Consider the following 13028-nt stretch of genomic DNA (forward strand, 5'->3'; position numbering starts at 1 on the left):
TTCGGTACACTTTTGAATGCATTTTTTTCTGGACAAATTTTTGACCGAATTTAGCTTAAATACTTATAAAATACTCATTAAAAGTGACTTCATCTCGATTGATCAATAAATAAAAATGTACTTCGATTTTTAATAACATTTTCAAAATCGACGTTTCTGGGCCAGAGAAGCATATTTTGAGTATTTCTTCACTATTTTCAAATATAACCTCTGAAACCATAGTTTTTGTACTTTTTGCTTTAATCCAAGCAAATATAACGATATTCATTCAAAAAAATGTTAAAATTCAATTTTCAATAAGAAATCGTTGTCACGGATTTTGTATCTTGAAGAAAAAAAACATGCGATTTTTTCGGTACACTTTTGAATGCATTTTTTTCTGGACAAATTTTTGACCGAATTTGGCTTAAATACTTATAAAATGCTCATTAAAAGTGATTTCATCTCGATTGATCAATAAATAAAAATGTACCTCGATTATTAGTACCATTTTCAAAATCGACGTTTCTCGACCAGAAAAGCACATTTTGAGTTTTTTTTCACTATTTTCAAATATAACCAATGAAATCATTATTTTTGTACTTTTTACTTTAATCCAAGCAAATATAACGATATTCATTCCAAAAACTGTTAAAATTCAATTTTCAATAAGAAAGCGTCGTCACGGATTTTGTATCTTGAAGAAAAAAAAACATGCGATTTTTTCGGTACACTTTTGAATGCATTTTTTCCTGGACAAATTTTTGACCGAATTTAGCTTATATACTTATAAAATACTCATTAAAAGTGATTTCATCTCGATTGATCAATAAATAAAAATGTACCTCGATTATTAGTACCATTTTCAAAATCGACGTTTCTCGACCAGAAAAGCACATTTTGAGTTTTTTTCACTATTTTCAAATATATCAAATGAAACCATTATTTTTGTACTTTTTGCTTTAATTCAAGCAAATGTAACGATATTCAATCGAAAAACTGTTCAAATTGAATTTTCAATAAGAAATCGTTGTCACGGATTTTGTATCTTGAAGAAAAAAAACATGCGATTTTTTCGGTACACTTTTGAATGCATTTTTTTCTGGACAAATTTTTGACCGAATTTAGCTTAAATACTTATATAATACTCATTTAAAGTGATTTCATCTCGGTTGATCAATAAATAAAAATGTACCTCGATTATTAGTACCATATTCAAAATCGACGTTTCTCGACCAGAAAAGCACATTTTGAGTTTTTTTTCACTATTTTCAAATATTACCAATGAAACCATTATTTTTGTACTTTTTGCTTTAATTCAAGCAAATGTAACGATATTCATTCAAAAAACTGTTCAAATTTAATTATCAATAAGAAATCGTTGTCACGGATTTTGTATCTTGAAGAAAAAAACATGCGATTTTTTCGGTACACTTTTGAATGCATTTTTTTCTGGACAAATTTTTGACCGAATTTAGCTTAAATACTTATAAAATACTCATTAAAAGTGACTTCATCTCGATTGATCAATAAATAAAAATGTACTTCGATTTTTAATAACATTTTCAAAATCGACGTTTCTGGGCCAGAGAAGCATATTTTGAGTATTTCTTCACTATTTTCAAATATAACCTCTGAAACCATAGTTTTTGTACTTTTTGCTTTAATCCAAGCAAATATAACGATATTCATTCAAAAAACTGTTAAAATTATATTTTCAATAAGAAATCCTTGTCACGGATTTTTTATCTCGAAGAAAAAAACATGCGATTTTTTCGGTACACTTTTGAATGCATTTTTTTCTGGACAAATTTTTGACCGAATTCAGCTTAATTACCTATAAAATACTCATTAAAAGTGACTTCATCTCGATTGATCAATAAATAAAAATGTACCTCGATTTTTAATAACATTTTCAAAATCGACGTTTCTCGACCAGAAAAGCACATTTTGAGTTTTTTTTCACTATTTTCAAATATAACCAATGAAACCATTATTTTTGTACCTCTTGCTTTAATCCAAGCAAATATAACGATATTCATTCCAAAAAATGTTAAAATTCAATTTTCAATAAGAAAGCGTCGTCACGGATTTTGTATCTTGAAGAAAAAAAAACATGCGATTTTTTCGGTACACTTTTGAATGCATTTTTTCCTGGACAAATTTTTGACCGAATTTAGCTTATATACTTATAAAATACTCATTAAAAGTGATTTCATCTCGATTGATCAATAAATAAAAATGTACCTCGATTATTAGTACCATTTTCAAAATCGACGTTTCTCGACCAGAAAAGCACATTTTGAGTTTTTTTCACTATTTTCAAATATATCAAATGAAACCATTATTTTTGTACTTTTTGCTTTAATTCAAGCAAATGTAACGATATTCAATCGAAAAACTGTTCAAATTGAATTTTCAATAAGAAATCGTTGTCACGGATTTTGTATCTTGAAGAAAAAAAACATGCGATTTTTTCGGTACACTTTTGAATGCATTTTTTTCTGGACAAATTTTTGACCGAATTTAGCTTAAATACTTATATAATACTCATTTAAAGTGATTTCATCTCGGTTGATCAATAAATAAAAATGTACCTCGATTATTAGTACCATATTCAAAATCGACGTTTCTCGACCAGAAAAGCACATTTTGAGTTTTTTTTCACTATTTTCAAATATTACCAATGAAACCATTATTTTTGTACTTTTTGCTTTAATTCAAGCAAATGTAACGATATTCATTCAAAAAACTGTTCAAATTTAATTATCAATAAGAAATCGTTGTCACGGATTTTGTATCTTGAAGAAAAAAACATGCGATTTTTTCGGTACACTTTTGAATGCATTTTTTTCTGGACAAATTTTTGACCGAATTTAGCTTAAATACTTATAAAATACTCATTAAAAGTGACTTCATCTCGATTGATCAATAAATAAAAATGTACTTCGATTTTTAATAACATTTTCAAAATCGACGTTTCTGGGCCAGAGAAGCATATTTTGAGTATTTCTTCACTATTTTCAAATATAACCTCTGAAACCATAGTTTTTGTACTTTTTGCTTTAATCCAAGCAAATATAACGATATTCATTCAAAAAACTGTTAAAATTATATTTTCAATAAGAAATCCTTGTCACGGATTTTTTATCTCGAAGAAAAAAACATGCGATTTTTTCGGTACACTTTTGAATGCATTTTTTTCTGGACAAATTTTTGACCGAATTCAGCTTAATTACCTATAAAATACTCATTAAAAGTGACTTCATCTCGATTGATCAATAAATAAAAATGTACCTCGATTTTTAATAACATTTTCAAAATCGACGTTTCTCGACCAGAAAAGCACATTTTGAGTTTTTTTTCACTATTTTCAAATATAACCAATGAAACCATTATTTTTGTACCTCTTGCTTTAATCCAAGCAAATATAACGATATTCATTCCAAAAAATGTTAAAATTCAATTTTCAATAAGAAAGCGTCGTCACGGATTTTGTATCTTGAAGAAAAAAAACATGCGATTTTTTCGGTACACTTTTGAATGCATTTTTTTCTGGACAAATTTTTGACGGAATTTAGCTTAAATACTTATAAAATACTCATTAAAAGTGAGTTCATCTCGATTGATCAATAAATAAAAATGTACCTCGATTTTTAATAACATTTTCAAAATCGAAGTTTCTCGGCCAGAGAAGCATATTTTGAGTATTTCTTCACTATTTTCAAATATAACCACTGAAACCATTATTTTTGTACTTTTTGCTTTAATTCATGCAAATGTAACAATATTCATTCAAAAAACTGTTAAAATTCAATTTTCAATAAGAAATCGTTGTCACGGATTTTGTATCTTGAAGAAAAAAACATGCGATTTTTTCGGTACACTTTTGAAAGCATTTTTTTCTGGACAAATTTTTGACCGAATTTAGCTTAAATACTTGTAAAATACTCATTAAAAGTGATTTCATCTCGATTGATCAATAAATAAAAATGTACCTCGATTATTAGTACCATTTTCAAAATCGACGTTTCTCGACCAGAAAAGCACATTTTGAGTTTTTTTTTCACTATTTTCAAATATAACCAATGAAACCATTATTTTTGTACTTTTTGCTTTAATCCAAGCAAATATAACGATATTCATTCAAAAACTGTTAAAATTCAATTTTCAATAAGAAATCGTTGTCAGGGACTTTGTATCTTGAAGAAAAAAAAACATGCGATTTTTTCGGTACACTTTTGAATGCATTTTTTTCTGGACAAATTTTTGACCGAATTTAGCTTAAATACTTGTAAAATACTCATTAAAAGTGATTTCATCTCGATTGATCAATAAATAAAAATGTACCTCGATTATTAGTACCATTTTCAAAATCGACGTTTCTCGACCAGAAAAGCACATTTTGAGTTTTTTTTCACTATTTTCAAATATAACCAATGAAACCATTATTTTTGTACTTTTTGCTTTAATTCAAGCAAATGTAACGATATTCATTCAAAAAACTGTTCAAATTCAATTTTCAATAAAAAATCGTTGTCACGGATTTTGTATCTTGAAGAAAAAAACATGCGATTTTTTCGGTACACTTTTGAATGCATTTTTTTCTGGACAAATTTTTGACCGAATTTAGCTTAAATACTTATAAAATACTCATTAAAAGTGATTTCATTTCGATTAATCAATAAATAAAAATTCACCTCGATTTTTAATAACATTTTCAAAATCGACGATTTCGACCAGAAAAGCACATTTTGAGAATTTTTTCACTATTTTCAAATATAATCACTGAATCCATTATTTTTGTATTTTTGCTTTAATTCAAGCAAATATAACGATATTCATTCAAAAAACTGTTCAAATTCAATTTTCAATAAGAAATCGTTGTCACGGATTTTGTATCTTGAAGAAAAAAAACATGCGATTTTTTCGGTACACTTTTGAATGCATTTTTTCCTGGACAAATTTTTGACGGAATTCAGCTTATTTACCTATAAAATACTCAGTAAAAGTGATTTCATCTCGATTGATCAATAAATAAAAATTCACCTCGATTTTTAATAACATTTTCGAAATCGACGTTTCTCGACCAGAAAAGCACATTTTGAGTTTTTTTTCACAATTTTCAAATATAACCAATGAAACCATTATTTTTGTACTTTTTGCTTTAATTCATGCAAATGTAACAATATTCATTCAAAAAACTGTTAAAATTCAATTTTCAATAAGAAATCGTTGTCACGGATTTTGTATCTTGAAGAAAAAAACATGCGATTTTTTCGGTACACTTTTGAAAGCATTTTTTTCTGGACAAATTTTTGACCGAATTTAGCTTAAATACTTGTAAAATACTCATTAAAAGTGATTTCATCTCGATTGATCAATAAATAAAAATGTACCTCGATTATTAGTACCATTTTCAAAATCGACGTTTCTCGACCAGAAAAGCACATTTTGAGTTTTTTTTTCACTATTTTCAAATATAACCAATGAAACCATTATTTTTGTACTTTTTGCTTTAATCCAAGCAAATATAACGATATTCATTCAAAAACTGTTAAAATTCAATTTTCAATAAGAAATCGTTGTCAGGGACTTTGTATCTTGAAGAAAAAAAAACATGCGATTTTTTCGGTACACTTTTGAATGCATTTTTTTCTGGACAAATTTTTGACCGAATTTAGCTTAAATACTTGTAAAATACTCATTAAAAGTGATTTCATCTCGATTGATCAATAAATAAAAATGTACCTCGATTATTAGTACCATTTTCAAAATCGACGTTTCTCGACCAGAAAAGCACATTTTGAGTTTTTTTTCACTATTTTCAAATATAACCAATGAAACCATTATTTTTGTACTTTTTGCTTTAATTCAAGCAAATGTAACGATATTCATTCAAAAAACTGTTCAAATTCAATTTTCAATAAAAAATCGTTGTCACGGATTTTGTATCTTGAAGAAAAAAACATGCGATTTTTTCGGTACACTTTTGAATGCATTTTTTTCTGGACAAATTTTTGACCGAATTTAGCTTAAATACTTATAAAATACTCATTAAAAGTGATTTCATTTCGATTAATCAATAAATAAAAATTCACCTCGATTTTTAATAACATTTTCAAAATCGACGATTTCGACCAGAAAAGCACATTTTGAGAATTTTTTCACTATTTTCAAATATAATCACTGAATCCATTATTTTTGTATTTTTGCTTTAATTCAAGCAAATATAACGATATTCATTCAAAAAACTGTTCAAATTCAATTTTCAATAAGAAATCGTTGTCACGGATTTTGTATCTTGAAGAAAAAAAACATGCGATTTTTTCGGTACACTTTTGAATGCATTTTTTCCTGGACAAATTTTTGACGGAATTCAGCTTATTTACCTATAAAATACTCAGTAAAAGTGATTTCATCTCGATTGATCAATAAATAAAAATTCACCTCGATTTTTAATAACATTTTCGAAATCGACGTTTCTCGACCAGAAAAGCACATTTTGAGTTTTTTTTCACAATTTTCAAATATAACCAATGAAACCATTATTTTTGTACTTTTTGCTTTAATTCAAGCAAATGTAACGATATTCATTCAAAAAACTGTTCAAATTCAATTTTCAATAAGAAATCGTTGTCAGGGATTTTGTATCTTGAAGAAAAAAAAACATGCGATTTTTTCGGTACACTTTTGAATGCATTTTTTTCTGGACAAATTTTTGACCAAATTTAGCTTAAATACTTATAAAATACTCATTAAAAGTGACTTCATCTCGATTGATCAATAAATAAAAATGTACTTCGATTTTTAATAACATTTTCAAAATCGACGTTTCTGGGCCAGAGAAGCATATTTTGAGTATTTCTTCACTATTTTCAAATATAACCTCTGAAACCATAGTTTTTGTACTTTTTGCTTTAATCCAAGCAAATATAACGATATTCATTCAAAAAAATGTTAAAATTCAATTTTCAATAAGAAATCGTTGTCACGGATTTTGTATCTTGAAGAAAAAAAACATGCGATTTTTTCGGTACACTTTTGAATGCATTTTTTTCTGGACAAATTTTTGACCGAATTTAGCTTAAATACTTATAAAATACTCATTAAAAGTGATTTCATTTCGATTAATCAATAAATAAAAATTCACCTCGATTTTTAATAACATTTTCAAAATCGACGATTTCGACCAGAAAAGCACATTTTGAGAATTTTTTCACTATTTTCAAATATAATCACTGAATCCATTATTTTTGTATTTTTGCTTTAATTCAAGCAAATATAACGATATTCATTCAAAAAACTGTTCAAATTCAATTTTCAATAAGAAATCGTTGTCACGGATTTTGTATCTTGAAGAAAAAAACATGCGATTTTTTCGGTACACTTTTGAATGCATTTTTTCCTGGACAAATTTTTGACGGAATTCAGCTTATTTACCTATAAAATACTCAATAAAAGTGATTTCATCTCGATTGATCAATAAATAAAAATTCACCTCGATTTTTAATAACATTTTCAAAATCGACGTTTCTCGACCAGAGAAGCACATTTTGAGAATTTTTTCACTATTTTCAAATATAACCACTGAAACCATTATTTTTGTACTTTTTGCATTAATTCATGCAAATGTAACGATATTCATTCAAAAAACTGTTAAAATTCAATTTTCAATACGAAATCGTTGTCACAGATTTTGTATCTTGAAGAAAAAAAACATGCGATTTTTTCGGTACACTTTTGAATGCATTTTTTCCTGGACAAATTTTTGACGGAATTCAGCTTATTTACCTATAAAATACTCAATAAAAGTGATTTCATCTCGATTGATCAATAAATAAAAATTCACCTCGATTTTTAATAACATTTTCAAAATCGACGTTTCTCGACCAGAGAAGCACATTTTGAGAATTTTTTCACTATTTTCAAATATAACCACTGAAACCATTATTTTTGTACTTTTTGCATTAATTCATGCAAATGTAACGATATTCATTCAAAAAACTGTTAAAATTCAATTTTCAATACGAAATCGTTGTCACAGATTTTGTATCTTGAAGAAAAAAAACATGCGATTTTTTCGGTACACTTTTGAATGCATTTTTTTCTGGACAAATTTTTGACCGAATTTAGCTTAAATACTTGTAAAATACTCATTAAAAGTGATTTCATCTCGATTGATCAATAAATAAAAATGTACCTCGATTATTAGTACCATTTTCAAAATCGACGTTTCTCGACCAGAAAAGCACATTTTGAGTTTTTTTTCACTATTTTCAAATATAACCAATGAAACCATTATTTTTGTACTTTTTGCTTTAATTCAAGCAAATGTAACGATATTCATTCAAAAAACTGTTCAAATTCAATTTTCAATAAAAAATCGTTGTCACGGATTTTGTATCTTGAAGAAAAAAAACATGCGATTTTTTCGGTACACTTTTGAATGCATTTTTTTCTGGACAAATTTTTGACCGAATTTAGCTTAAATACTTATAAAATACTCATTAAAAGTGACTTCATCTCGATTGATCAATAAATAAAAATGTACTTCGATTTTTAATAACATTTTCAAAATCGACGTTTCTGGGCCAGAGAAGCATATTTTGAGTATTTCTTCACTATTTTCAAATATAACCTCTGAAACCATAGTTTTTGTACTTTTTGCTTTAATCCAAGCAAATATAACGATTTTCATTCAAAAAAATGTTAAAATTCAATTTTCAATAAGAAATCGTTGTCACGGATTTTGTATCTTGAAGAAAAAAAACATGCGATTTTTTCGGTACACTTTTGAATGCATCTTTTTCTGGACAAATTTTTGACCGAATTTAGCTTAAATACTTGTAAAATACTCATTAAAAGTGATTTCATCTCGATTGATCAATAAATAAAAATGTACCTCGATTATTAGTACCATTTTCAAAATCGACGTTTCTCGACCAGAAAAGCACATTTTGAGTTTTTTTTCACTATTTTCAAATATAACCAATGAAACCATTATTTTTGTACTTTTTGCTTTAATTCAAGCAAATGTAACGATATTCATTCAAAAAACTGTTCAAATTCAATTTTCAATAAGAAATCGTTGTCAGGGATTTTGTATCTTGAAGAAAAAAAAACATGCGATTTTTTCGGTACACTTTTGAATGCATTTTTTCTGGACAAATTTTTGACCGAATTTAGCTTAAATACTTATAAAATACTCATTAAAAGTGATTTCATCTGGATTGATCAATAAATAAAAATGTACCTCGATTATTAGTACCATTTTCAAAATCGACGTTTCTCGACCAGAAAAGCACATTTTGAGTTTTTTTTCACTATTTTCAAATATAACCAATGAAACCATTATTTTTGTACTTTTTGCTTTAATCCAAGCAAATATAACGATATTCATTCCAAAAACTGTTAAAATTCAATTTTCAATAAGAAAGCGTCGTCACGGATTTTGTATCTTGAATAAAAAAAACATGCGATTTTTTCGGTACACTTTTGAATGCATTTTTTTCTGGACAAATTTTTGACCGAATTTAGCTTAAATACTTATAAAATACTCATTAAAAGTGATTTCATTTCGATTAATCAATAAATAAAAATTCACCTCGATTATTAGTACCATTTTCAAAATCGACGTTTCTCGACCAGATAAGCACATTTTGAGTTTTTTTTTCACTATTTTCAAATATAACCAATGAAACCATTGTTTTTGTACTTTTTGCTTTAATTCAAGCAAATGTAACGATATTCATTCAAAAAACTGTTCAAATTCAATTTTCAATAAGAAATCGTTGTCAGGGATTTTGTATCTTGAAGAAAAAAAAACATGCGATTTTTTCGGTACACTTTTGAATGCATTTTTTTCTGGACAACTTTTTGACCGAATTTAGCTTAAATACTTATAAAATACTCATTAAAAGTGACTTCATCTCGATTGATCAATAAATAAAAATGTACTTCGATTTTTAATAACATTTTCAAAATCGACGTTTCTGGGCCAGAGAAGCATATTTTGAGTATTTCTTCACTATTTTCAAATATAACCTCTGAAACCATAGTTTTTGTACTTTTTGCTTTAATCCAAGCAAATATAACGATATTCATTCAAAAAAATGTTAAAATTCAATTTTCAATAAGAAATCGTTGTCACGGATTTTGTATCTTGAAGAAAAAAAACATGCGATTTTTTCGGTACACTTTTGAATGCATTTTTTTCTGGACAAATTTTTGACCGAATTTGGCTTAAATACTTATAAAATGCTCATTAAAAGTGATTTCATCTGGATTGATCAATAAATAAAAATGTACCTCGATTATTAGTACCATTTTCAAAATCGACGTTTCTCGACCAGAAAAGCACATTTTGAGTTTTTTTTCACTATTTTCAAATATAACCAATGAAACCATTGTTTTTGTACTTTTTGCTTTAATTCAAGCAAATGTAACGATATTCATTCAAAAAACTGTTCAAATTCAATTTTCAATAAGAAATCGTTGTCAGGGATTTTGTATCTTGAAGAAAAAAAAACATGCGATTTTTTCGGTACACTTTTGAATGCATTTTTTTCTGGACAAATTTTTGACCGAATTTAGCTTAAATACTTGTAAAATACTCATTAAAAGTGATTTCATCTCGATTGATCAATAAATAAAAATGTACCTCGATTATTAGTACCATTTTCAAAATCGACGTTTCTCGACCAGAAAAGCACATTTTGAGTATTTTTTCACTATTTTCAAATATAACCAATGAAACCATTATTTTTGTACTTTTTGCTTTAATTCAAGCAAATGTAACGATATTCATTCAAAAAACTGTTCAAATTCAATTTTCAATAAAAAATCGTTGTCACGGATTTTGTATCTTGAAGAAAAAAAACATGCGATTTTTTCGGTACACTTTTGAATGCATTTTTTTCTGGACAAATTTTTGACCGAATTTAGCTTAAATACTTATAAAATACTCATTAAAAGTGACTTCATCTCGATTGATCAATAAATAAAAATGTACTTCGATTTTTAATAACATTTTCAAAATCGACGTTTCTGGGCCAGAGAAGCATATTTTGAGTATTTCTTCACTATTTTCAAATATAACCTCTGAAACCATAGTTTTTGTACTTTTTGCTTTAATCCAAGCAAATATTACGATATTCATTCAAAAAAATGTTAAAATTCAATTTTCAATAAGAAATCGTTGTCACGGATTTTGTATCTTGAAGAAAAAAAACATGCGATTTTTTCGGTACACTTTTGAATGCATTTTTTTCTGGACAAATTTTTGACCGAATTTAGGTTAAATACTTATAAAATACTCATTAAAAGTGATTTCATTTCGATTAATCAATAAATAAAAATTCACCTCGATTATTAGTACCATTTTCAAAATCGACGTTTCTCGACCAGATAAGCACATTTTGAGTTTTTTTTTCACTATTTTCAAATATAACCAATGAAACCATTGTTTTTGTACTTTTTGCTTTAATTCAAGCAAATGTAACGATATTCATTCAAAAAACTGTTCAAATTCAATTTTCAATAAGAAATCGTTGTCAGGGATTTTGTATCTTGAAGAAAAAAAAACATGCGATTTTTTCGGTACACTTTTGAATGAATTTTTTTCTGGACAACTTTTTGACCGAATTTAGCTTAAATACTTATAAAATACTCATTAAAAGTGACTTCATCTCGATTGATCAATAAATAAAAATGTACTTCGATTTTTAATAACATTTTCAAAATCGACGTTTCTGGGCCAGAGAAGCATATTTTGAGTATTTCTTCACTATTTTCAAATATAACCTCTGAAACCATAGTTTTTGTACTTTTTGCTTTAATCCAAGCAAATATAACGATATTCATTCAAAAAAATGTTAAAATTCAATTTTCAATAAGAAATCGTTGTCACGGATTTTGTATCTTGAAGAAAAAAAACATGCGATTTTTTCGGTACACTTTTGAATGCATTTTTTTCTGGACAAATTTTTGACCGAATTTAGCTTAAATACTTGTAAAATACTCATTAAAAGTGATTTCATCTCGATTGATCAATAAATAAAAATGTACCTCGATTATTAGTACCATTTTCAAAATCGACGTTTCTCGACCAGAAAAGCACATTTTGAGTATTTTTTCACTATTTTCAAATATAACCAATGAAACCATTATTTTTGTACTTTTTGCTTTAATTCAAGCAAATGTAACGATATTCATTCAAAAAACTGTTCAAATTCAATTTTCAATAAAAAATCGTTGTCACGGATTTTGTATCTTGAAGAAAAAAAACATGCGATTTTTTCGGTACACTTTTGAATGCATTTTTTTCTGGACAAATATTTGACCGAATTTAGCTTAAATACTTATAAAATACTCATTAAAAGTGACTTCATCTCGATTGATCAATAAATAAAAATGTACTTCGATTTTTAATAACATTTTCAAAATCGACGTTTCTGGGCCAGAGAAGCATATTTTGAGTATTTCTTCACTATTTTCAAATATAACCTCTGAAACCATAGTTTTTGTACTTTTTGCTTTAATCCAAGCAAATATAACGATATTCATTCAAAAAAATGTTAAAATTCAATTTTCAATAAGAAATCGTTGTCACGGATTTTGTATCTTGAAGAAAAAAAACATGCGATTTTTTCGGTACACTTTTGAATGCATTTTTTTCTGGACAAATTTTTGACCCAATTTAGCTTAAATACTTGTAAAATACTCATTAAAAGTGATTTCATCTCGATTGATCAATAAATAAAAATGTACCTCGATTATTAGTACCATTTTCAAAATCGACGTTTCTCGACCAGAAAAGCACATTTTGAGTTTTTTTTCACTATTTTCAAATATAACCAATGAAACCATTATTTTTGTACTTTTTGCTTTAATTCAAGCAAATGTAACGATATTCATTCAAAAAACTGTTCAAATTCAATTTTCAATAAAAAATCGTTGTCACGGATTTTGTATCTTGAAGAAAAAAAACATGCGATTTTTTCGGTACACTTTTGAAGGCATTTTTTTCTGGACAAATTTTTGACCGA

The sequence above is a fragment of the Phalangium opilio genome, unplaced genomic scaffold, assembly GCF_054372755.1.
Source record: "Phalangium opilio isolate 3A_F unplaced genomic scaffold, DU_Popi_V2 ptg000019l_1, whole genome shotgun sequence".
NCBI lineage: Eukaryota > Metazoa > Arthropoda > Arachnida > Opiliones > Phalangiidae > Phalangium > Phalangium opilio.